We start from the raw sequence: 24,366 nt of genomic DNA on the forward strand, positions 1-24,366 counted from the left end.
CAATAAACATATCAGTTGTGGTCTCAGCAGGAAACAGATGATGCATTCAATTGTGTAACTGAGAAGAGTTCTATAAAGGGAGGATTTACCAAGATGTGGGCTGACTTCAAGGAAACCAGCAAGGAATGGTGCAGGACCCCAGAATTACCCACTGTGGGGAAGCACACCCACACCTAGGCTGGACGGGCCGAGAGGAGAGGCGATCACCAGAACCCAGTGAGAGCTGTGGGGAGGGGCTGTGACCCGGCCCGGAGAGGCCACAGGCGGGGAGTCCCCTGGGGCACAGAGCAGGGCGGAAAAGGGTGGAGAGGGAATCTGAAGGGGCAAACGGAGTATCTAGTAAAGGCAACAGGTGCAAGAGGAAGAGGAGCAGGTAAGAGGGATGAATTATGGGTCAGGGCAGCCACGTAAAACAGATCGCCTGAAGCACAGGGTGTCCTTCATTTACTCTCCCACCAGCCCTCCTTTTCCTGTTTTCTTATGACTAATTGTGTCCCCTCCTCCACGTCCATCTATCGTCTCTGTGGTTTTTCTGCCACTTGTCCCATCCTCTCTGTGATGGGACACCACAAGTCACACCTGTGGCACCGTCACAAGTCCTTGGAGCCAAACCAGGGCAGCTCTGCTGACCCTTCGGTGAATCTTCATGCTCTGTTTACCTTAGGAGCACAAGCAGGGCGATTTTTAAGTTTTCATTTTAAATAGGCTCTATTTTTTTAGAATAGTTTAAATTTTCCAGAAAAATTGAGAAAATAGCACAGAGAGTTCCCATATTATCCTCACCTCCCCCCAACAACTACCCCTATTATTACTCTCTTCTGTTAGCATGGCACATTTGTTACAATTAATGAACCAATAATGATATATTATTAATTAAAGTCCATACTGTATTCTGATTTTCTTAGTTTTTGCCATCAACCCAAGCTGTCTCCATGCCCACTCTGTACTCCCTAATCTGGCTACCTGTTTCCACACATCTTCCTCCAAGCTTTCAAAAGCTAATAGAGAAAATCCTGAAACTGGGTGAGTTGTTCCAATCTGAGGAGAGAACATCTGGAAGCACTAACAGTCACAAAGCAACCTACAGGTGCAAGGGATTATCGACAGCCTCGACCCACTCCTCAACCTCTGGGCACTCCCCTCCCTGAAGCCATCACATAGGGGTCGCTTCAGCCCTTCATCCAACTTCCCCTACTGCTAATACCTTACATATCATGATACACTTATCAAAACTGAGAAACTAGCATTGACAGGGGACTATTAACTAGACTTTGTTCAGATTTCACCAGTTTTCCTGCTAATATCCGACTTTTTCTGTTCTAGAATCCAATCCAGGATACCACGTAGGATTTACTTGTCCTGTCTCCTTAGTTTTCTCCAATCTCTGACAGCTTCTCAGGCTTCCCTTGTCTTTCACAACCTTGACACTTGAAGAGCACTGGTCAGCAGTTTTGTAGAATGTCTTTCAGTTTGGACTTGGGTTTGATGTTTTCTCATGACTAGACTGGGGTTATGAATATTTGGGAAGAAGACCCCAAAGGGGAAGTGCCTTTCTCATGACATCGTATCAGGGGGCTCATGATATGAGCATGACATATTACAGACGATATGAACCTTGGTCACTTGGTTAAGGTGGTATCTGCCAGATTTTGCCACGATAAAGTTACTAATTTTCTTTTCCATAACCTTGTTACCAGTATGTCACTAAATCCAGCCCACACTCAAGAGGAAAGAAATTAAGCTCCTTCTCTGGAGGAAGGAGTATCAAACCTTTGTGGGTATATGTTAAACACACCACAGTAATTAATTAATATCTTTGGGTGGATGCGTTGAGGCTCTACAAAGATCCTGTTTCTCCGTAAAGTTTCACCCACTACTTTTCACATTCCTCAGTGGATCCTGCCTACAGCAATTACTACTATGGGGCTTTAAAGGTAATTTCTGATTTCCCTCATTCCTTCCACATTTATAATTTGGAATCCTTCTGTAAGGACAGTTCGTCTCTTCTACTCATTTATTAATGAATTCAATCATTTATTTATACCACTATGGACTCATGGATCTTTATTTTCTCTTTGAGTTATAATCTAATACTATTATTATTAATTTAGTTGCTCAAATTTTTCCACTTTTGGACATCAGGAGCTCTTTCAGATTTGCTCCTGCGTCCTTTCGGCATGCCCTCATCCTTTTTTGTGTTTTGCTTTGTTTTAAGTGGTACTTTACTTTCTGTGCCCCACGGTCTCTTTGTATTTTCAGCCCCAGCTACTCCAGCCATAGAATCTGCCATTTTTCCAGAGGGTGTTCCAGGGCATTTTAAATTTCCCTGCTGATATGCTAGTGGCTTTCTTTAGGGCCTGCTGCTTTGCCAGGATCAGAATCCTTTCCTTACAGGCAACTCTCACAATGGTAAAGAGTCTGACAGAATCATTGTCCCTGCCCTGGCACATAGTAGTTGGGCACACAACTATGTAATCCTTGGTGCTCTCTTCCACAAAATGGGGCATAATCGCACTTCCTTATGGGGTTTGTGTGAGAATTAAACGAGAGAATGCATGTGAAGCTGTTCACTTGCCCGTCGTAAGTATTCAATAAATATTTTTTTATGATAATGAATATGCTGCTGCTTCTGGTAGGGGCCATCGGTTTTAAGGGCATGGACTCATGGCAGATGCCCAGCTATGTAACCTTAATAAAACTCTCTGCGCCTCAGTTTCTCATCTGTAAAATGGGGATAACAATAACCATCTCATAGAGTTTTTGTTGGATTCAATGAGTTAATACACACAAAGCACTCAGAACTGGGCCTAGCCTATAGTAAGTACTTGTTAACTGTTAGCTATTATTGTTTCTGTAATTATTATTATTATAGAGTAAATCTCTGGTTCCTTTGGTGTTATCTTACCCATAGTTGGTAGGCCAAGAAAACTATGTACAAACTATGAAATGTAAAGGTAATAGGTGGTTAACATCATGCAGTTATAATCCTTAGAAGGAGTATAGCTGAATTCGAATTCATAACTCTTTCAATCACAGTCATGTGCTGCTGACATTTTCTCCTCTGAGGTGTTCACAAATGGCTGAGACGGAATTACTCAATTCACACTCATCTCGCGATGAGGCATTTGGCCCAAATGGCCAGCGGCTTTGGGGAAACTCATTGTGAATCCATCAGAGCTGAACATTAAAAAATGATAACTATGATCAGCCAACGCTGAGGGACCCATTTTGTGGAAAAAAGAAATGGAACAACACAGTTAGTGACACAATAATTAGGACATACGGGAGACTGCTGACAATTTGGAGGTATTTTCTTGGAGAAAATATCAAATGACTTTTTTTTGGGGGGGGGGAAGGTCTTTATTGATAAATAGGTTGCAGTGAAATAGAGTGATAGTTTTTAGGGGACATTAGTAGATAATTAATTTGGCAATTTATTGCTGCAGAGTGACAGTTGTGGCCCTCTCCTCTGAGCACATGAAGTCAAATATCCAAAGGTAATGCCTGCTCTGTCTGTGCGATACAGTGTCATGAAACTCCTGCCCTCTTGCTGAAAACCCCAGTGAGTTTTCTTGTCAAGAACTGTTAGGATTTTCTCACTATTAGTGTTAAAGTGCAGCTGAAGCTCCACTCAAGGAAGAGTGTGGAGGTGTGATGCTGTGAGGGAAGGCCCACTGGCTCAGGCTGGACACACAGGATTCCCTCCCCTTTCTCTCCCCCGTCTCAGTCCCCCACTCCCATGCCCAGGCTCCCTCATACCTTCGGGGCACTCCTTGATGCCAGGTGAGTTATTCACTGGATGAACGTTCCCTCAACTACAGCCATTTGTGAACAACCCTCATGATTTTGCTTTATCCACAAACCATATGGATTATCATTTATTTAATATTTTTCTTTTAGTAAAACATAATGCCCAAGTTAGCCTCATCCTGACCAACAATATCTACGGAGCCACAAGTCTCTCATGACAATGAGGTCAGTGACCTCAGCCAATGGCTAGGTGGGGTCTCCCCTCTCAATGAGGAAAAATCCACCGTGGCCTGCCTGGGAACAGGAGCGGAATGGACAAGGGCCTAGAGGAGAAAGCGGGCTCTCTTCATGGAGGTAGTTTTCTCTAAATAAGAAGACACTGGCAGCAAACCCTTCTAACATGAAGGGTCACATGTCCGTTCACCATTGACAAACATTAGGGTTCCTGAGGTCCAAGAGGGTGAAAGGCGAGGTGACTGAGAAGAGTGAGGATGAAGGTTGTTGAATGCGTCAGGGGTCTGCAGGGTGGAGGCAGACACGTCGGGCCTATAAAGCCATCTCAGGGGCACTGTGGTAGGGGCTCACTATACGAGGTGGTGGCCCCTAGAGTCTGTTCCCGTGATTCTGCACTGCGCTGCTCTCTGCTTTGGTTATTGCCCACTGTCAGGAAGATGGGGGACTTTCTGGTTAAAGGCTTAAGGCTGGCAAAGATGCCAAGCTGCAAACGCTTGGATCCCATCAACATTAGCACAACTATTAGTAATAGTGTTTTTTTGTTTTTTTTTTCTGGAGCATAATATACCAAAGGCTCTGAGGAATTCTGTAGTAAAACAACAAAGAAACAACAGGGTTTATTTGGCTTAACTGAATGTTTCCTAATCCTTAACTATATTTTCACTATCTTGACACCCAGTCTTTGATTCATAACATTCCCTCTTCTCAGATGGTAAGCTTTTAAAAAAATAATGGTGAAATACAAGTATCCCAGTTCAAGACAATTTTGTAAGAATTTTGTGACAGTCCCACAGGTCCCTGGAGTCTCCTCCAGGGTATTGCTAAAACAGTGTTGGGAAATATGGCTTTCACTGTGGTCTTGCTGGAAGTTGGGGTTAAGCTATCCTGTTTTCTTTTCTCCTTAGATTAGGCCATAAATCTCAGAATATATAATAGCTTACATTTGAATGGAATTTTATAGTTTACATTATCACACGCAATACCTCAGTTTCTCCTCGCAACAACCCTGAGGGTAGGGATTATTCCATTTTATAGATGAAGAAATGGTCTCAAAAAGCTTCAGTGACTCATTCAAGGCCTAAAACTAGCCTGAGGCAATGCCAGGGCTTAAGTCAATCTTTTTACTTCAGATCTGGCGAACTTCCTGTATTTCTAATTTTTTTTTTTTTTCCCCTTGAGCACATCACTTTGTTTTTTGGTCGAATCAGACTGTTGGCTCTAAATTCCTAGGATTTGGGGTTGTAATCCCCTCCCCCAATCTGAAATACTGTTTTCTAGTGAAGCCTTGAGGATCACCAGGGGAAGGCACTGACGATGGTTCTCGCACCTTGAGGGCCTGGAGGGCACCTGCAGGGACGTCAAGGGGCTCAAATCCCCTTGAAGAGGCCCAGGACAGAGGCGAGCTGGGCCTGACCTGGGCCTTTTGCTCCTTCACCTAAAATCTTTCCCACTCTCCACCACGCCTCAGGGCCGAGAGCGTCCAAACATTTTCTCTAAGGAGTTGCAATGTTGCCTCTTACTTCCCTGACCCTAAGGGAGGAGCCATTCGTGTGAAAACTTGATTTACCGAAAAGAGCCTCCTCGAAACCCCTTTGCTCGCCTTTAACCCATTTGGCGGGTGTCACTGGCTCAGTGTTTGCCGATTCCGGGTCCAGAAGCGCCGAGACACAGGCGGCCAGCGCGGCCAGGGCCTCAAGTGTCACGGCGTCCAGCTCCCTGAGCAGGGAAGTGGTTGGTCTTCACCTCCGCCGGGTGCCCCCTTCCCTGCGGGGCGCGGGGGAGGGAAGAAGGAAGGAGGGAAGAGAAGGAGGGGGAGGGGACATGGCAAAGAGAGAGGGAGGGGAGGGTAAGAAGGGAGAGGGAGGGAGTAAGAGTGGGAAGAGAGTGGGGGCTGGGAAAGAGGGAGAGCCGGAAGGGGAGGGGGAGAGGTGGAGGCGGAGCGGAGGTGGGGGGAGGGAACGCGAGCCACGGGGGGGGGGGGCGGGGCTCGGGGCTCGGGGCGGGGGTTCCTGGCCTCGCCCTCCCGCCTGCGCCCCCGGAATTCTGGCCGGGCCCGCGGAAGTCGTACGAGGAGGCTGGTGATCGCTTGCGTACGTCGAGGGGAGCGCCAACTCCTGTTTCCCGCACGTCCCCGGGCGGCCTGGGGGACAGCTGGGGCGTCGCGGCCCGGGGAAGGGAGCGGAAGTCAGCGTTGAAGCCGCGGAAGGAGGGGCGGCTGGCGGAGGCCCCGCAGCCCTTGAGGCCGGTTTAGCTGCACTAGTGCCCGAACGCGGGTGTGAGGCTGGAGTGTGGCCGCGCCGTGCTTTCTGTAGAAGGCACTGGCCAAGAGCGCACCTAGCTTCTGGTGCTCAATTCTGAATGGCGGGAGCCTGATGGCCCGGGGTTCAGTGTGACTCCTCCGATTCCCCAACCAACCTCTGCAAGGGGCTCCCATATCTGAGAGTGAGGTCTGCATTTCTGTGGTCCTCAAGTGGGAAACTGGCAGAAGAAGTGCGGGGGAAACTTCCAGGTTAAGGTGTGTGAATGCGAGCATGTACCGAGGTATGTGAGCCGGAGTGTGCATCCATGAAGAAGAATGTCTTTGTTCCAGGAACCCCTCTCCCCAAACTTATACCGAGTGGTGGGGTGAAAGCGAGGCGTTGTGTCCGAAATCAAAAAGCCAGGAGGTCCCCTGGGAAGCCCTGTCTTCCAGTAGGACCGAAGTGCTAAGCATCTTTGAAGAATGGTCCAGACACCTTGCCTTCCTTCCTGTCCTGCCCGTGGTGATCTCCTGGGAAGCCTATCATTGAATAGTCATGTTTATTGCATTTGTTTTCCTTTCTTGCCTATTACTCTCTCTTCCCAACCCCAGGTAACAAGCTCATACTTTCGTTTCTGCTAACACTTGATTGGATGTCTCCCCTTATTCTTTGACTCACCTGGGCTTTTGGACACCTCATAGAAGGCAGTGCTGAGTCCAGCTCTGGAGAAAGACTTTGATTGACTCTCAGCTCCACCTACTAACTAGCTCTGTGCTTTGAGGCAAATTACTTAATCTCCCTACACTGCAGTTTCCACCACTGTGAAATGGAGATAATAATAATACTCACCTTACAAGGTTGACTGGAGGATACAATGAAAGGATTCATGTAGAGTTTATCTAGTCTTATCTGTCAGAGCCATGAGCCCCCTTTCTCCTAAGCTACCCTGGGTATCCCCTCTTATGCACCCCATTATTTTGCCACCTAATCCATTAAGCAGGCGGTTGCTTGACATGTTTTCTTTGTGTACATATAGGTGGATTGTTTCCTCAACCTGCTTTTTAAGTTCTTTAAACATACTGTCATTTCTATGTATACTCTGACACCAATTTGATACATTTCACATAGCTTGTGTTCAATAAATGTGGATTGAATAATTAATAAAATTTATCTGATACCTAGAGAGAGATTTTTCTAGAAAATTTGAAGTTATGAAAAAGGAAAACTTCATGGGGTAGGGTGAATAGAAAAAACTTAATAGATAAAGTTATCTTGTTAGGACCATAAAAAGGTATCATTATAGTAATTTCAATTATATAAAGAAAACTGTAAAAAAGACAATTGGAAGTGAACATGACAAAGTATAGAGTTGATGCTCTGCTGGAGTAGAATTATGAGTGGTTTTTTTTCTCCTGCTTTATACTTTTTAGTCCTTTCCATACTTTTCAGAGTATGTATTACTGTGTTACTTAGGAAAAGTACTTTATATAATTTAGGTTATACAAATGATCATATTTTGGATACTTAGAGATGGAAGGAAAAAAAATCCTGAGAATAAAGCAATAGTTTTCTTTTCTTCTTTTTCAGACCAGTGAATCTTTTCTGATTCGTGCTAGAAAATCAACTTATTAGTTTGAAGTATAAAGACATCTCCTTTTCAGTGACCAGAATACTTGTCTTGCCTATTTAGGCACTTCCTTTGAAGGATCAAGATCCAAGGCAGGGAATGAAAATCATAGAAGGGTTCATATTAAATCCAGAGTCAAGGCAAAATGGTCTTAATGGTTATTTCAACCAAGCTGTAGCAGCTAGTGAATTTTTACCTTTCCAGTGATTTCCTTTTTTGGCTTAGAGATGCACCAGTGCCGTTCTGCTTGTATTACTGTAACACTTTTTTTTTTTTTAATTAAAAATGCTTTATTGCTAAAAAATGCTAACCATCATCTGAGCCTTCAGTGAGTCATAGTCTTTTGCAGTAGTAACATCAAAAATCACTGATCACAGATCACCATGACAAATATAATAAAAATGGAAAACTTTGAAATATTGCGAGAACTACCAAAATGTGACCCAGAGACATGAAGTGAGTGAGCAAATGTTGTTGGAAAACACTTTTTTTTTAAATTTCAAACTTGCGATTTACTTCAAACAGAGTTACCTTCTGCTTTTATTGAAAATGAGGACAACAGCTTGATTTATTTGCACAGTTATTCTTTCATTCCACAAAAATTTACTAAGCACCTACCAAATGCCACACCCTGTGCTGATGCTGGGAATACCAATCAAGACCTTGTCCTTATCTTCCAGGAGGTTAGGGTCTCATTGATGGACATGCATATATAAATAATGATGTTATAGAGAATTATCACAGGAGCTTTGATACGTCCATGAGTAGGCAAACTTACAGCAGCCAGTGGGACACGAAGGAGTAGCCAGTTGTAGTGGGGCAAGAGCACAGTGAGAAGGAGGAGACAGGAAAAGTTTCATAGAAAACTAGTTATCTGGGCCGATTACAAATCTTTAGCTTATAAGTGGGTAGTCCTTCCTGATGTGAAACTATTATTTTTTTCCATACTTTGCCCTAATTATGTTATCTTATTATATTCTCTGATACATTAAGGGTATGCTTTGTGATTCCTTACTTGATAGGGGCAGTGAGTTTATAATTGTCAAGTCCTATTCCACCATATTCCAAGGACTGGCCAAAATTTAAAAATATATAAGTCCTTTTATTAGATATGATTGAGGCTTAGAAAACACCTTAAACCTTAAACTTTTTATTTTTACTTAAAGTGTATACATTCATTCCCCAGTCTTGAGGTGTTGGGCTCACTGTGGGTCCTCTGATTAAACTTACTCATAGTTTTTTCTTGCGTTAGTCCCACTTTTTAAAAAAAGAATTTATTTATTTATTTATTTATTTTTGGCTGCGTTGGGTCCTTGCTGCTGTGCGTGGGCTTTCTCTAGTTGCAGTGAGCGGGGGCTAATCTTCATTGCGGTGCGTGGGCTTTTCGTTGCAGTGTCTTCTCTTGTTGCGGAACATGGGCTCTAGGTGCACGGGCTTCAGTAGTTGTGGCTTACAGGCTCTGGAGCACAGGCTGAGTAGTTGTGGCTCATGGACTCTAGAGCGCAGGCTCAGTAGTTGTGGCTCACGGGCTCTAGAGTGCAGGCTCAGTAATTGTGGCCCATGGGCTTAGTTGCTCTGCAGCATGTGGGATCTTCTGCGGCCAGGGCTTGAACCCATGTCCCCTGAATTGGCAGGCAGATTCTTAACCACTGCGCCACCAGGGAAGCCCTAGTCCCACTGTTGATTCATTGCGTTTAGGATTTCCAGCCTCTGTTTTTCTGTAGTGGAGAGAGAACATAAAGACACTTGTAAAACAATTATAAGTGGGGAGTTTTTTAGGCTTTACAATTTTTTTCTTCATCTTTTACCGTTTTCTAGCTCACACTAATTTGACATCAATTTTTATTATTTATTTTTTAGTGACCTGCCTTTATAGAGTCTTTTCAGAAATCATTCAACTTCATTTTTATATCATTTTTCATGTCGTTTATTTATTTGTTTTGAGTTTTTTTCTTTTGCACTCATTTCATTATTTTATGTAATAGACATCAACACATTTTAGAATAAATGATTCTAAGGGTGCAATTCAACTGTTTGTAATGTTTCATTTAAAAAATGTTAGTCATGACCCAGTGAATTTATTTCAACCCAGTAAATTGATATGAAGACCTACAGTTTGAAAAATACTGTTTTCAAGAGTAGTCACCTAGCATTCAGTGCACCTGGTATCAGTGGGGGTTAGAGAGGGATAGAGAGTGAAGGTTAATCCAGTTAGTTAGTTAAGCAGTGTTTCGTTAAGAGGGCTTCTACTATATTAAAATTTTGTTGGATTAAATTTCTGGGTCAACCACCAGGGTTTGGAAATCTCCTTGCACTCAAGTTTGGGATGTGTGGCTTGAGTTTTAAAGAAACCTGGCCTGTATCTAAAACTCTCAAGCTTAGAGTTAGTGCTAATGGCCCACAGAGTTCATGTTATATAGTTAACCAACCATAACGGAGCCATTTAAAGGCCATTTTTATTATATCCTTTTCTACGGATAGAACAAGGAAGTTAATTGATAAAATGTCTAAGCTAATATAAGAAAACAGTTTTCCTAGTTTGTGACAATATCTGGGCTTCTAAGAACCTCCATTTAAGTCCTGTATTCTTTCCAGGGACACAGCACTTGAAAGATATTTGATGGTACCAGAAAAGGATATGGCAAGGAAGAATATTTAAGTTGAAGTCAAGACCTTCCTTCTTGGTGGAGCTTCCCAGATAAAAAAGGTATTGGGGGCTATCCTGCCAGAGAGCATAGTAAAGGCAGGTGGGTATTTTCCTGGGTTGATAAATGTGTTTACCCTGATCTGCAGGACTAGCTCTCAGAAGTGTACCCCTTTTCAAAATGCCTGTTGTTCACGGAAGGTGTGGCCAGGGAAGGATGGACCATCTTTGGCAAAATATCTGGGAATACCTGCCTGCAACTCAGGTACCTCTATCCCCTTTTAAATGAGGGCACACAGTGTGATGTTCTTCGTTTTTGAGGATGTTAGGCTTGGAACCTTAGGTTTGGTGTGGAGATTGCTTGGAAATAGGGCTTGTAAGGGATATGCACTAGGCGTATCTCCTGGCTTCAAGAGCTGTTTTTCTAAACCCTGAGATGGAGCTCCCTCTTGTAGATATAGAGAGAACACAATAATATCAGAGAGAGAAGCCAACCAGTTCTGCAAACAGGCCTAATGAGATAATCACAGTTGTGTAGTCCCCAAAACTCACATTGTCAGTGCAACTAGAGTGACGAGGTTCTCAGGGACTGATTCATGCTAGCCAGACTCACGGAAGTCTCTTGAACAGAATTCCAGTTCACAATGGGGAAGTTCATCTCCAGTGATCAGGAGACTCCTGTTTGTTCTCCAGGACCCTCACTGCTAAATCCTGTGTACCTGGGGAACCATGCTAGTAACCAGAAAGTTGTTTGGTGATCTCAGAATCACATGAGAGAAGTGGATGGTCTTATGGGTTGAATTGTGTCCCCTCCAAATCCATATGTTGAAGTTCTAGCTCCTTGTACCTTGGAATGTGATCTTATTTAGAAATAGAGTCATTCATTGCAGATGTAATTGATTAAGATTAAGAGTAGGGTGGCCCATAATCCACTATAACTGGCATTCTTATAAATAGGGATGACAGAAAACTTAAGTTGTTATCAACGTAAAATATACTGTTATAGATGTAAGATATTATATGTAAGCCTCATGGTAACCACAAAGCAAAAACCTATAGTAAATACAGAAAAGAGAAAGAGAACGGAATATAAGCACACCACTAAAGCAAGTCATCAAACGACAAAGGAAGAGAGCAAGAGAAGAAAGGAACAGACAGGGACTACAAAAACAGCCAGAAAACAATTAACAAAATGGCAATAAGCACATACCTATCAGTAATTACTTTAAATATCTATATAACTGGACTATATTCTCCAATCAAAATACATAGAGTGGCTGAATGGATTAAAAAAAAAGACTGACCTATATGCTGTCTACAAAAGACTCACTTTAGATGTAAGGACACACAGACTGAAAGTGAAGGGATGGAATAGTCCGTACAAATGGAAACCAAAAGAAAGCTGGAGTCGCTATACTTATATCAGACAAAATAGACTTTAAAACAAAGACTAAAAGACAAAGAAGGGCATTACATAATGATAAAGGAGTAAATCCAACAAGAATTTATAACACGTAAATATTTATACACCAGCATAGGAGAACCTAAATATATATAGCAAATGCTAACAAATCTAAAAGGAGAAATAGATAGCAATACAATAATAGTAGGGGACTTTAATAACCCACTTAAATCAATGGATAGATCATCCAGACAAAAAATCAATAAGGCAACATTAGTCTTAAATGACATGTTAGACCAAATGGACTTAACAGATATTTACAGAACATTCCATCCAAAAGCAACAGAATATATTCTTCTCATGTGCATGTACATTCTTCTCTATCTATTTTTCAAGATAGATAATATGTTAGGTCACGGAATAAGTCAATAAATTTAAGAGGATTGAAATCATATCAAGCATCTTTTCTGACCACAATGGTATAAAACTAGAAATTGATTTTATGAAGAAAACTGGATAATTCACAAATATGTGGAGATTAAGCAACATGCTACTGAACAACAAATGGATCAAAGAAGAAATCTAAAGAAAAATTTTAAAATCCCTGAGACAGATGAAAATTAGGAATGTAACATATCAAAATTTATAGGATGCAGCAAAAATAGTTCTAAGAGGGAAGTTCATAGCAATAAATGCCTACCTTAAGAAACAATAAAAGTCTCAAATAAACAACCTAATTTTACACCTCAAGGAACTAGAATAAAAAGAACAAATGAAGCCCAAAGCTAGTAGTAGGAAGAAAATAAGATTAGAGTGAAAATAAATAGACTAAAAAAAAAAAAAAAGAAAAAGAAAAAAGTAGAAAAGATCAATGAAACTAAGACCTGGTTCTTTGAAAAGATAAACAATGTTGACAAACCTTTAGCTAGACTCACCAAGAAAAAGAGAGGACTCAAATAAATAAAATCATAAATGAAAGAGGAGATGTTAAACTGGTGCCACAGAAATGCAAAGGATCATAAGAGACTACTATGAACAATTATACACTAACAAATTGGACAGCCTAAAAGAAATGGGTAAATTCCCAGAAACATACAACCTACTAAGACTGAACCTTGATGAAATAAAAAGTCTGAACAGACCAATTACTGGTAAGGAGTAATCAAAATTCTCCCAACAAACAAAAGTCCAAGACCAGACAGCTTCATTGGTGAATTCTACCAAGCATTCAAAGAATTAATACCAATCCTTCTCAAATTCTTTCAAAAATAGAAGAGGAGGAACTCTTCCAAGCTCATTTTACGAGGCCAGCATTACCCTGATACCAAAACCAGGATTAAGGGTGCCACAAGAAAGGAAAATTACCGGCCAATATACTTGATGAACATAGATGCAAAAATCCTCAACAAAATATTAGCAAACTGAATTCAATAATACATTAAAAGGATCATACGCCATGATAAAGGGGGATTTATTCCAGGGATCCACAAATCAGTCAATGTGATACACCACATTAACACAATGAAGGATAGAAATCATATGATCATCCCATTGAAGGAAAGCATTTGACAAATTTCAACATCCGTTTATGATAAAAACTCTCAACAAAGTGGGTATAGAGGGAATGTACCTCAACATAGTAAAGGCCATATATGACAGGCCCACAGCTAACATCATACTTAATGGTGAAAAGCTGAAAGCTTCTCCTCTAAGATCAGGAACAAGACAAGTGTGTCCACTCTTGCCACTTTTTAGTCAACATAGTACTGGAAGTCCTAGCCAAACAATTAGGCAAACAAAACAAAACAAAACAAAACCCAAATTGGAAAGGAAGAAATAAAAATGTCACTATTTGCAGATGACATGATATTACATCTTCCTTCTTCTGTTTATGTGTTCTTTTTTCTGATAGGGCAGTGCCATGTATCATATCTCAATTTTCTTTGCCATACTCCAGTTATGTCTTACAGTACACCTGGGTTGCTCCTGCCAAGCATTTACACGTGCTATCCAGACTATTCTGTTTTAGTTAATGGAAGAATCAGCTGCAGGCTGCTGATTAAAAGAGACAAATGAACACACCAATAAAAAGCAGATTTGTGACCCCTGCCTCTCGAAATTTTGATTTGTAAGTTTATGGTGGAACCCAAGGATAATCATGTTAAATAAGCATCATAGGTGCTGTTAACCTCACTGATTATCTGTTGATTTGTGCTAGATTCTTTCTTAGAACATAATCTAAATTCCAGGTTCTGGAGACACCCAGCTTGGTCCAACCTTGGTAGGTTGTACTCTTAGCTTTAAGGACTTAGGCATTCCCCACCTAAGAGTTCAGAAGAACAGTGGGTATCCAAGCCAGTCCAATTTGTTCATTCATTAATTCAACAAAATTTTGAGCATCTGCTATGAACTAAATACTGTTCTAGGGTCTGTAGGTACATCAATAATACAAATAGACACAAATCCCTTACATTCAAGCTGGGAGTTAACAGTCAACAAATCAATAAATACACTAGGTGAGCAGTGCTATAGACAAATACAAGCAGTGTAGAAGGATTGTGAATGCAGAGAGTCTGCGGGCATTACAGATTTCAAAGGGGTGTCCTGGGTAGGCCTCACTGACAACATGACTTAGGTGGGCCATGTGGTTCTCCAGAAGAAGACTGTCCCAAGCAGAGGGGACAGCCAGTATAAAGTCCCCGGTCAGAAGCTGAGCACACCTGGCCTGTTAACAGAAACAGGAGGCCAGTGTGGCTAGAGTAGAGTATGAAAGGGAGGGAGGTGGCAGAGGCTGAGGTCAGAGGTTACAGGGGAGTCAGATCATGTCCTTACAGGGCATTGCAAGGTCATCAGCTTTTACTCCAGTGAGATGGGAATCAGTTGGAAGATTCTGAGCAGTGACATGATCTGACTTATATTTTTAAAGTATCGTTCAGGCTGTGGTAGGAGGGACAGGAGCAGAAGCAGGGAGGACCAGTTAGGAGATGACTCCAGTAATGCAGATGAAACGTTGATGATTGGCAATAGGGTAGTAGCAGCAGAGATGGTGAGAGGTGTTAGATGTTGCATAAAATTTGAAGGTAGAACCATTTTCTGACAGATTGGATGTGAATGTTGGAGAAGACAGATGTCAAGGAGGACTCTAATCAGGGTGAACCTTACAATTCTTGCTTGGAATGCTGAACATCTCCAAATGAGGAAGCACGTGGCAGGCATCCTATGCCCATGAGGAGAGTCAAACTGTGGGTGGCAAGGCAGAGTGGCAGAAAGAAATGGTCCCGAGGGCAGTGCTGAACCTGAAGCCTGATCCACCTCTGCACTTCAGTTACAAGAGCCAACGAGTCCCCTGTTACTTTGTTACTTGCCTCCAAAATAGGCTTATTGCTACTCCCACCCAGACTCTAAGATGTCTCTGAGATGTGCTATTTGCCTAAAGACACTTATCACGGTTCCACCAGAGCTAGTCTTCAGACCTCAGGGATGACTCCCAAAATATTCCTTCTCATGCCTCCCTATCTCATTGGTCTCTTGGCAAATTGTAAGCCCCTTAGTGCACTGTGTTAGGAGCAGGGTCGGTCAGACCCGGCACGGCAGAAAGTGTGAAATTATTAGCACAAGATCCCTGTTGTTGGTAGTAGTGGTGGTGCTAGTATCACCTGTATTTTACAAAATTGAGAGCAGAGATTAAGGGATTTACCCAGGATCAGAAAGTCTTCTATTTCAAATCTAAGATGGGTTTGTCTGATGAACCAATTACAATCCATCTACCACATAGAAGAGAGTAGAGCTTTTCAGGAGGAGGTCATCTGGCTGGTTGCTTCACTGACTGGCAGTATACTGGTACAGATACCACGGATCTGATCCTCAGCTTTACACATCAAGTAACTCCCGGGCCCCTTCACTCAGGGTGATTAGGCTGGAAAGGATTAATTCATATAGCCAAACTTATAAGAAACTGACGTATAGACCAGCTTGTCAGATTATCTAAAATAGGAAATATTTCTCAAACTTGAGAACTTGTAGACTCTTGACTATATCCCACTTTGAGAAACATTGTATTCGTACTTACATCATGAGACTTTATGTGATCACTTGATCAAAACAGTCAGAAATGCAAATCTAGTCTGAACATTGGCATTGCTCTATGAAAAGGTGGCGATCCAGGTGATGCTTGTGTTAAAATTTTTGTATTATCTTTAAAATGAAAACACAAAATTTTAAAATTATTCTAAAGAATTCCTGGACCTCTAAGAATATGACTGAAGACTCCAATATGAAAAATAATGCAATAGAAGAAAGGCTTTGTTTGAAAACGGGAGCTAGTTATGTATACAGGATGCTCCAAAGCAAGTCCACTCAGGAAACCAGATTGCAGATGAGAAGGCAGATTGGTGGGTGTAGAAGAAGAACAGAGGGAGTTGGCTGTTCTCAGGGAACACAGTTGTCAGTCAGACAAGGGTAGCTGGTTATCCTAACCTGCATTTGCTCTACAAATATTTTTGTTTAAGACTCTACCAGTCATGGAGAACAGAGCTCCATCTTTCTTGCCTTATGATAGAGAAGGCAAGAACAAATTATTGTTCACTAACTTTCCTTTTCCTAGACTTCATCATGAATCCATGAACCCTCCCTGCCAATGCATCATTTCTAGGTAAATAGGAATTGTGCTCTTCTCCTGACAAGGAAGGGACTTGGACCAGATTAGGGAACTCCAGACACCACGCTCTTTCCAATTAGCATGTAGCTAGTTCTTGTCATTCAACTAAAATTATGAGGGTCGCTTATATTCTATAGGAGATGGTAAAAACGACTTTTAACTCTCTTCCAATTTTGTCTACAGCAGACTCTGAGAAATCCATCATTCTTCTCAAATGACTTCTCCCCGTGTTGTCTGCCTACTCCTATTTTAAATCTGCCTTTGACCAACCCTCCCCTTTCCCACCTCCAGCCTCAACTGAGTCAGTGCTAGGAACCAGGGAGCACCCACCGCCCATTGCCACATACTCTCTCCTGGCTCCCGCACTGGATTGGACTGGAGCCAGGTGCAGCGCTGGGCTGCCTCCAAGCAGGCTGAGAGGATGCATCCTGTTCCTGGGCAGCGATTCCAGGGGCAACATTGAATCCTCGGAGCCAGGCAAGGGCATGTAATCCCTTAGGCCACTTAGCAAATGCCTATTTGTTCTCTAGTATGGTCAGAATGGGGAGGGGGCATGGAGGGAGCGCCTGGCCAGTTTGGAAATGAGAGGGCCCTTAGGGAGCAGGCGCTGAACCCCAGGGAGCCTTGATCCGAGCATGTGGTCCTTGCTGAGCCCCCTTACCTGGTCTGCCACACCACTCGGAGCAGATGCCTACACAGGCACCACCAGTGCCCTCCAGCACCTTTCAGTCCAGCCACTGCCGCCTTTCTCTACCCTACCATTTCTCAGGAATGTGTGCCGTTCATCTTCTTCCCGAAGTCTGGAATGTTCATCCCTTTTAGCTCCTCCTCGCCAAATCCTCCCCACCATTCATTCATTCATTCATTCATTTCTTTTCCCTTCCAGTTTTATTGAGATGTAATTGACATACAGTGTAAGGTTAAGGTATACAGCACAATGATGTGACTTACATACATCATGAAATGATCACCACAATAAGTTTAGTGACCATCCATCATCTCATATAGATACAAAATAAAGCAAAAATTTTTTTCCTTGTGATGAGAACTCAGGATTTACTCTCTTGCCAACTTTCATATATGTTAATTATATTTATCATGTTGTACGTTATATCCCTAGTACTTATAACTGGAAGTTTGTACCTTTTGACCACCTTCATCCAGTTCTCCCTCACTCTACCCCCTGCCTCTGGTAACCACAAATCTGATCTCTTTTTCTGTGAGTTTGTTTGTTTGTTTGTTTGTTTGTTTTTGAAGTATAATTGACCTACAGTGTTAGTTCCTGGTGCACAACATAGTGATTTAATATTTCTATATATTACAAAAATGATCATCACTCCTCCCCACCCTTTAAAAGCCACAGCTGAAATGAGCCCTCCAGAAAGCCTTCTATGATCTACAACCAGAAAGGATCTCTTCTTTTTTTGTCAACAGCCATACCCATTTTCCTGGACCTATCCTAAAACATAGACAAAGTTCTGGTTTCTACTGTAGCTACTGAGACACATTTCTTATCTATTCTACCAGGAAATAAGGTAGGACATGAGGGCATGTCTGACTGCCTTTGCTTTTCTCATAAGGTTCCTCACATTGAAGTTGCTTAATATTTGTTGAATGAATAATAAATCGGAAACATTGTGCACATGGTGCACAAATTACAGAAGACGGGATCCTTTACAAGTTTCCCTTCAGAAGCTGCCCCTAAGCAAGTCTTTCCTGGAGTCCCTCTAATCTCCCCCCACACCTGCAGCTACAGGGGCCTATTGCAGGGGGAGGGTAGCCTCCAGGTCCTTGATCCAGCAGTAAGCCAGCATCCCTTCTGACTGGTCAATGCCTAGGCCATACCAGTTGTAAAATATTTTGAATATCAGCGCTGCATCTAAGACAGGCAGCACTCAACCAAATGACATGGAATAGAGAGTGTATACAAGTGCATGTTATAGCAGTAAGGTATTCCCATTGTGTGTGAGTCACAGGCTAGGTGTGTTGAGGGAGATATTAGAGGGTAGGGGAGTTGGGTGTTGCTAGAAGCTGGAAAGCAGGGAATAATTGTACTTTTCATTAATTACTTGTGTAACCTTGGGCAGTAGAGCACCTCTGCAGTCTGGAGACCCGAGTTCTAGTTCTGGTGCTGACACCTGCGCTTGGACCTTGGGCAGATCACTTCATCTTGTCACAGTCAATTCATCTACACAATAGGGGGATGGTTGAGGTTATAGTGAGATACAGGGTTGCTCGATGCATGTAGAAAGTCATGAATGGAACCTCAAGAATGGATAGGTCAAGGAGATAGTGCTTGAGCTTTCCTGTTGAGCCCTCCTGTGGAAGAATCTATTTCCTGCCTGTGCTTTAACGGGAAGTATTTATTGGTTCTAGACCAAGTCTTGGAATTGAGCATCTGGCAAAAGATGGAGAAAATAAACAGGGGTATTCAAACATCAGTCTGATAATGTGCCTAATAGTCTGAAGTTTTTTTGCTTGAAGCAGGAAGTGTTTCTCATCAGGTCAAATCGCAGTTAAACCATGCTTTCTTTTCTCTGTAAAGTTCTTTTAAGTTCTTTGTTATTTCTCCTCTGAAAGGGCTCACAACACATTGCCAGATGTGACCAGTGAGCATGGAGTATGTTATGTAAATGTCTGGCATAGTTTAGTTTATTATCATTGTTTTTATTACTTGGTAAAAAAAAAAGTCACTTGCTGGTTATATTTTCCTGTGCAAATAGAATTGCTTAATAGAAGAAAAGGAAATAGAGCAACTGTTACTAAATGACCCAAAAGCAGAAGTTGAGTTCCTTTCACATGAGTATTCAAAAATGTTTCAGCCATGCACTCTGGTCTTGGCAGCACAGAATCAGGGAAGACCTGAGCTGTGTTGAGCAAGGTCAGAGTGAAGATTTATACACCAGCAGAGGAATGCGGGCAGGAGGCAGACATGTGGAGGTACTGGGGGTGAATCTTTGAGCAGAACCACGTAGTAGCCGTGAACACCACTCAGAAACCCAGTTATAATCATGTAACAGAAACACATGTTGTGAATTTGCTAATTTCTCAGACACACATTATGTTTCAGAATTCTTGAAAGTACCCCAGGGGAGCTCTCTCTAAACTGGTTTCATTCAAGGTCAACGCCTTGGCTAGCTGACCAGTAAGATAATTTTCTAGATTTGGGAGCCATTTGAAATCTGAAAGTCTTCAAAAGAAGCATATTACAATAGCTTAGAATCTGGAAGAGAGATTACAAATTTAACAATATGCACTTAAACGTGAATTGTTATCATTGGTTAGACAGATATCAAATTTATTCAACCCATAAATCTCAACCTCTTTTTTCCCCCATAAAAGCCATAAATATAGTACCAAGTGGGAAATAAAGGCTGCTTGCTGGGTGATCGGTAAGACAGCTGATCGTTTCTCTAGCAAAGGGAATTTTTGTAATTTGTTCATATGCCTCTGCATTAATGCTAAAACTTGCTGTTGGCTACTAACTATTCCCTACAAAAATTTGGTTTCTGTTTTTAATCTTGGTAAGAGAGCAGTTGTTATTGTAGTCTTCAGAAGAAGACTGGTACCTGAGAGAGAGCGGCACTGACAGGCGGGGCCCATGTTTTAACGAGGGGAGTTTTGTTACACAGAAAGATTTTGGAGATGGTATTTTAACACAGTTTCCCTTGGAAGATTAAGCTTTCTAATTGCTTTTGTTGTTAAAATACAAGTGTATAAAATATGTGTCTGATTAGTTTCATAATAAGAAGGCCAGTCCCCAATTCTCCTTATACCAGATATAAGCTAATGTTTTATTTTTACCTTAAGTTTGAAGAAAGACTTCAAATTTAAGTATTATAACTAACAGACAACACGGACAATTATCACTTTCAGGTCGCTTATCAATATCACCATCTCAATGAAGCTGATTTTGACCACCTTATTTAAAATTATGATACCACCTGCAACCATGATACTCTTTCTTTTCTCCATGGTCCTTATCACTTTCCAATCTACTAATTCACTTTTTTATTATATTTATTGCTTATCATTTTTCTCCTTCTACTAGAAGGTAACCTTCATGAAGGCAGGATTACCCATGTTGTTTACTGATATATTTTTAGTGCCATAAACAGTGCCTGGCATATGTGTGTGTGTGTGTGTGTGTGTGTGTGTGTGTATATATATATGTATATATATATATATATGTATATATATATATATGTATATATATATATATATACATATATATATATATATATGTATATATATATATACATATATATATATATATATATATAGCAGGCACGCAGCAAATGTTTGTTGAATGATTGATGGACATCTATGTATCTGCACTTTCAAAACGTCTTCTGTTCAGAGGATACTACTAATATCCAAGAACCCTAAGGTGCATTTCTTAAAGGCACAACCCCTGTGGGTGCATGTGATCAAGGTGTAGTCAGAGAACTGATGTTGGACACAAGTGTTTGATGCCCCAGTTGCTCTTTGAGCATTTACCAGAAGCAGCTGAGTGCCAAGTCTGTATAGGCCATAAGGACAAATCTCTCTCAGTGACTAGAAAGTCAAGACAGTATGTATTTGTGAAGTGTTCATTTCTATGTACCCAGTGCTGAATCCACTGTGAGGTTCTCCCGAAAGGAGAAGGCCCCATCCTTGTTCTCAACAAGCTGGCCATCTGGCTGGGGAATTTTCTGTAGAAGTGGCCACCTATGGTTCATAACTCTTATTAGCAAGAGGATCCACCTAATTTAAACCAAAGAACTGCTTCAATTTGAGGACTTAAAAACTCAAGTCAATGAAGATCATTAAAAGTACATGTAACCATTTGCTTAGACCAGTAGCCAATTCCTTTGACCTGGTATCCAAAGATTTTTAAAGGTAATTGTTTGTACAGTGAGGCTTAGCTGAATATTTTCAAAGTATCTCCATATCAGAGTGCCCTGGAGATGAAGAGAGATTGTATGTTTCCCTGCTGTCCTCTGCTTGCTGTAAACACCTCCTTCTCTTGTCTAACTAAAACACAAGTCTGTGCTTGCCTCTTACCCTAGCTCACCAATCAGAGCCCCCAGGTCCTCCTTAGTGAGTGCCCCAGTGTTCATCGTCTGCTGGTCTCACTGTCTCTGGTCCCTCCACCTCCAGCCCCTCCTGCTCACTGGAGCCAGAAGAATCCTTCTAAATCATGGCTTTCACCTTATCGGGTCCCTCTTTAGGAATTAATTTTACGACATGCATAGGACTAAATCCAAACTCCTCACACTACAGTTTTCTCCCATCATATAGTTCCACCTGGCTTAGATGACCTCAGCTCCTTGCCACAGTGAATACTGTGCTCCAGTCTGGTCTCTTTGCTCTTCTTTCCCCTTCCACTTTCTCATTTTCCCTTTCCCAGCCCTTGCTCTCCATCCTTGGACCCATCTCCTTGTCTTTATTTGTACTGTTTCTCATTCATTCATTCTTTAAATAGATATTGAGCATATACCATATATAAAGCAGTGTTTTGTGTCCTGGGGATACAAACTCAGCGATTTGGATTTGGATTATGCCGTCTTCCCTTCTTCCTTAATCCAAGGCAATCCAAACCATACACTGCCCTCAAGCGCCAATTCAAGCCTCACCTTCCTAAAGGTTTCCTGATTCACACCTCTGGACAATGGTAGGCAGCTGAGTATAATGGTAAAGAGAAAGGGCTTGGGAATCAGATAAACCTGGATTGGAATTTTTTGTCTGCCACCCAATATCTAGTGACTATTAGGCAAGTTACTCAACCTTTCTAAGCCTCCTATTACCTCATCTATAAAATGGGAATCATAGTACCTCATGGGTTTGTTGTGAGAATAAAGAGAGATAGTAGTCAATGGTGATGTTGCTGTTATCTTTCTCTTCTCTGAAACTTTATAGCAGATAAATGATGCTTGGTCACTTAAGAATGAGTGAATATTACTTGTAGTGTTTTTGTGTTTCATGAAACTCCTTCCTCATTCAGCAGCACTTAACAAGTGCACAGTGAAGGTAGGTACAGTAAGAGGACACTTGGCTGTCTCATTGTCTCTCATATTACGTCCCCAATTCCTCAGGGACACTGGCTTCTGGCTGTCCTTCCTATACCACCTCTTTGTCAAGATGAACCCTTTGTGTGGACTGAAAGCCATCAAGATAGAAATGGAGATGCCTCTATTTGATATGGGGCTAATGGGAGAGGGAAACTTTTACAAACTGAAGGGTGCCTGAATTTCCAACTAGTGTTAAGTGACCATAGCAAAGTATAACCCATGGCTGCAATTTGCTCTGTCAAAGATAGAATTAAAGGTAAATTTGAAGTTTCACAACATAGTTCTCTCTATTATGGGTGCTGCTGTGCATTAAAATTGTCTGTGTGAGGCTCATTGGGATGGGCAGAGATTCAATCACTGCTAATGCCTTAAGGAAATGGGCTGGTGAGAATTAGGGTCATTCATCCCAATTGGGGCAAGAAAGAGTACCAGGAAATGTGTTTTTCAATCTTGACATCTTGCCAGCCAGAGCTAGAGGGAAATGTTTTTTTGAACTCATTGAGCAGCCAACTCACAAATCACAGAGATAGCTGTGCTCAACGAGAATAGAGAGAATTTTTATGTGGTCTAGTTAAAGATGTGCACCACCCATTCAGAGGTGTGCAGAGCACCCCTTAAGGACCCTTGAAACCAGACCACATCAGTGGTAGAAGCCCACTTTAGCAAATGCCATGATAACTGGTTTTACGCAATGAGGCTATTTACATATCCTCAGTAACAGTTTGGACTAGTATAAGAAAAATACAATATAGCAGATGTGCCCACCAAATTCTGCATATTTAGCCATCAACTGATAACTAAGATACTATCTACTAGGTATAATATTTAGGTGTGGTTAAGTAGTCTTAAAAAGAATAAATATTCTAAACAGGTTACAAATCAACTTTGTAGTTTTCAAAATAACTTGCATATGATCTCAACTGGTTCTTATGACAACTTTGGGACAAGGGCAGCGTAGATAATTATAACCATTTTACAGGTGAAGAAAGAGAGAGGTTAAATGATTGTCCAAGGTTACAAAGCCTCTAAGTAGCAGAACTAGGATAAGACTCCTCATAGCCATTATTATTTTTGTTATTATTATCATGCTGGTTATTATATTGATTCCCTGATATACTTCTCTGTCTTTTCTGCTCTCTTTCCTATACACAGAGATTTCTGGAATGCACGTGCCCCTGAGCCGCTCTGTCTCCTCTGGGCTGGGGAGTAGGGTGTCCCTGACTGGGTCCTTGGCTTTTACAGGGGCAGATGGGGCTGGAAGCCTGGCCTGGCCCGGCTGGCTCGGTTTCTCATTTTGCCTGGGGCTAGGCCTGAGTGGCATGGTTAGAACTGGAGCCCTTTTTACATTTCATGTTTTTCTGGTTTCTAAAAACAAAACAGGGTAAGAAACCCCTCCAGCAGGAGTGCTTGTTCCAGGCAGGGCGTTCCTGCCAGTCTCCTCCTGTAGGAGGACCTGCCTTTGGGCATTCCTATTCCCTTTCCTTGGTATGTGATCACTCTGGTAAGTTTTAAAGATACATCACATTCAGTGTCCAGGTCTGACTGTTAGAGTAGAATGCAAATACAGTAGGTTACGTGGTTTCATTTCATTAAAAAAACGCTGTTCTTTAAGTTGGGAGGTACACATGTTTACTAATATCATGCTGAAGCTCTAAGAAGGGACCATCCCCCAGCCCCAGAGGAGTCAGCTGGATGGCTTGAGTCTGGAAGGAGTCGTGGTGACCAGCACAGGCTGACACATGCTGGTTTGGTGGGGCAC

The 24,366-nt window shown here is 41.9% G+C and overlaps 1 long non-coding RNA gene across 2 annotated transcripts in view; it reads left to right on the top strand.

Annotated features, from left to right (window-relative positions):
• Positions 1-6,331: 6,331 nt before the first annotated feature.
• LOC137764861 (uncharacterized) overlaps positions 6,332-24,366 on the top strand; it is a 37,918-nt gene continuing 19,883 nt past the window's right edge. The window contains exons 1-3 of one of the 2 annotated variants that reach the window (XR_011074076.1): positions 6,332-6,525; positions 10,447-10,558; positions 10,645-10,760. This is a non-coding gene — a long non-coding RNA (uncharacterized lncRNA). The remainder of the gene's footprint in view (positions 6,526-10,446; positions 10,559-10,644; positions 10,761-24,366) is intronic. The other variant, XR_011074077.1, reaches the window with a different exon arrangement.

The sequence above is a fragment of the Eschrichtius robustus genome, chromosome 5 (assembly GCF_028021215.1).
Source record: "Eschrichtius robustus isolate mEscRob2 chromosome 5, mEscRob2.pri, whole genome shotgun sequence".
Taxonomy (NCBI): domain Eukaryota; kingdom Metazoa; phylum Chordata; class Mammalia; order Artiodactyla; family Eschrichtiidae; genus Eschrichtius; species Eschrichtius robustus.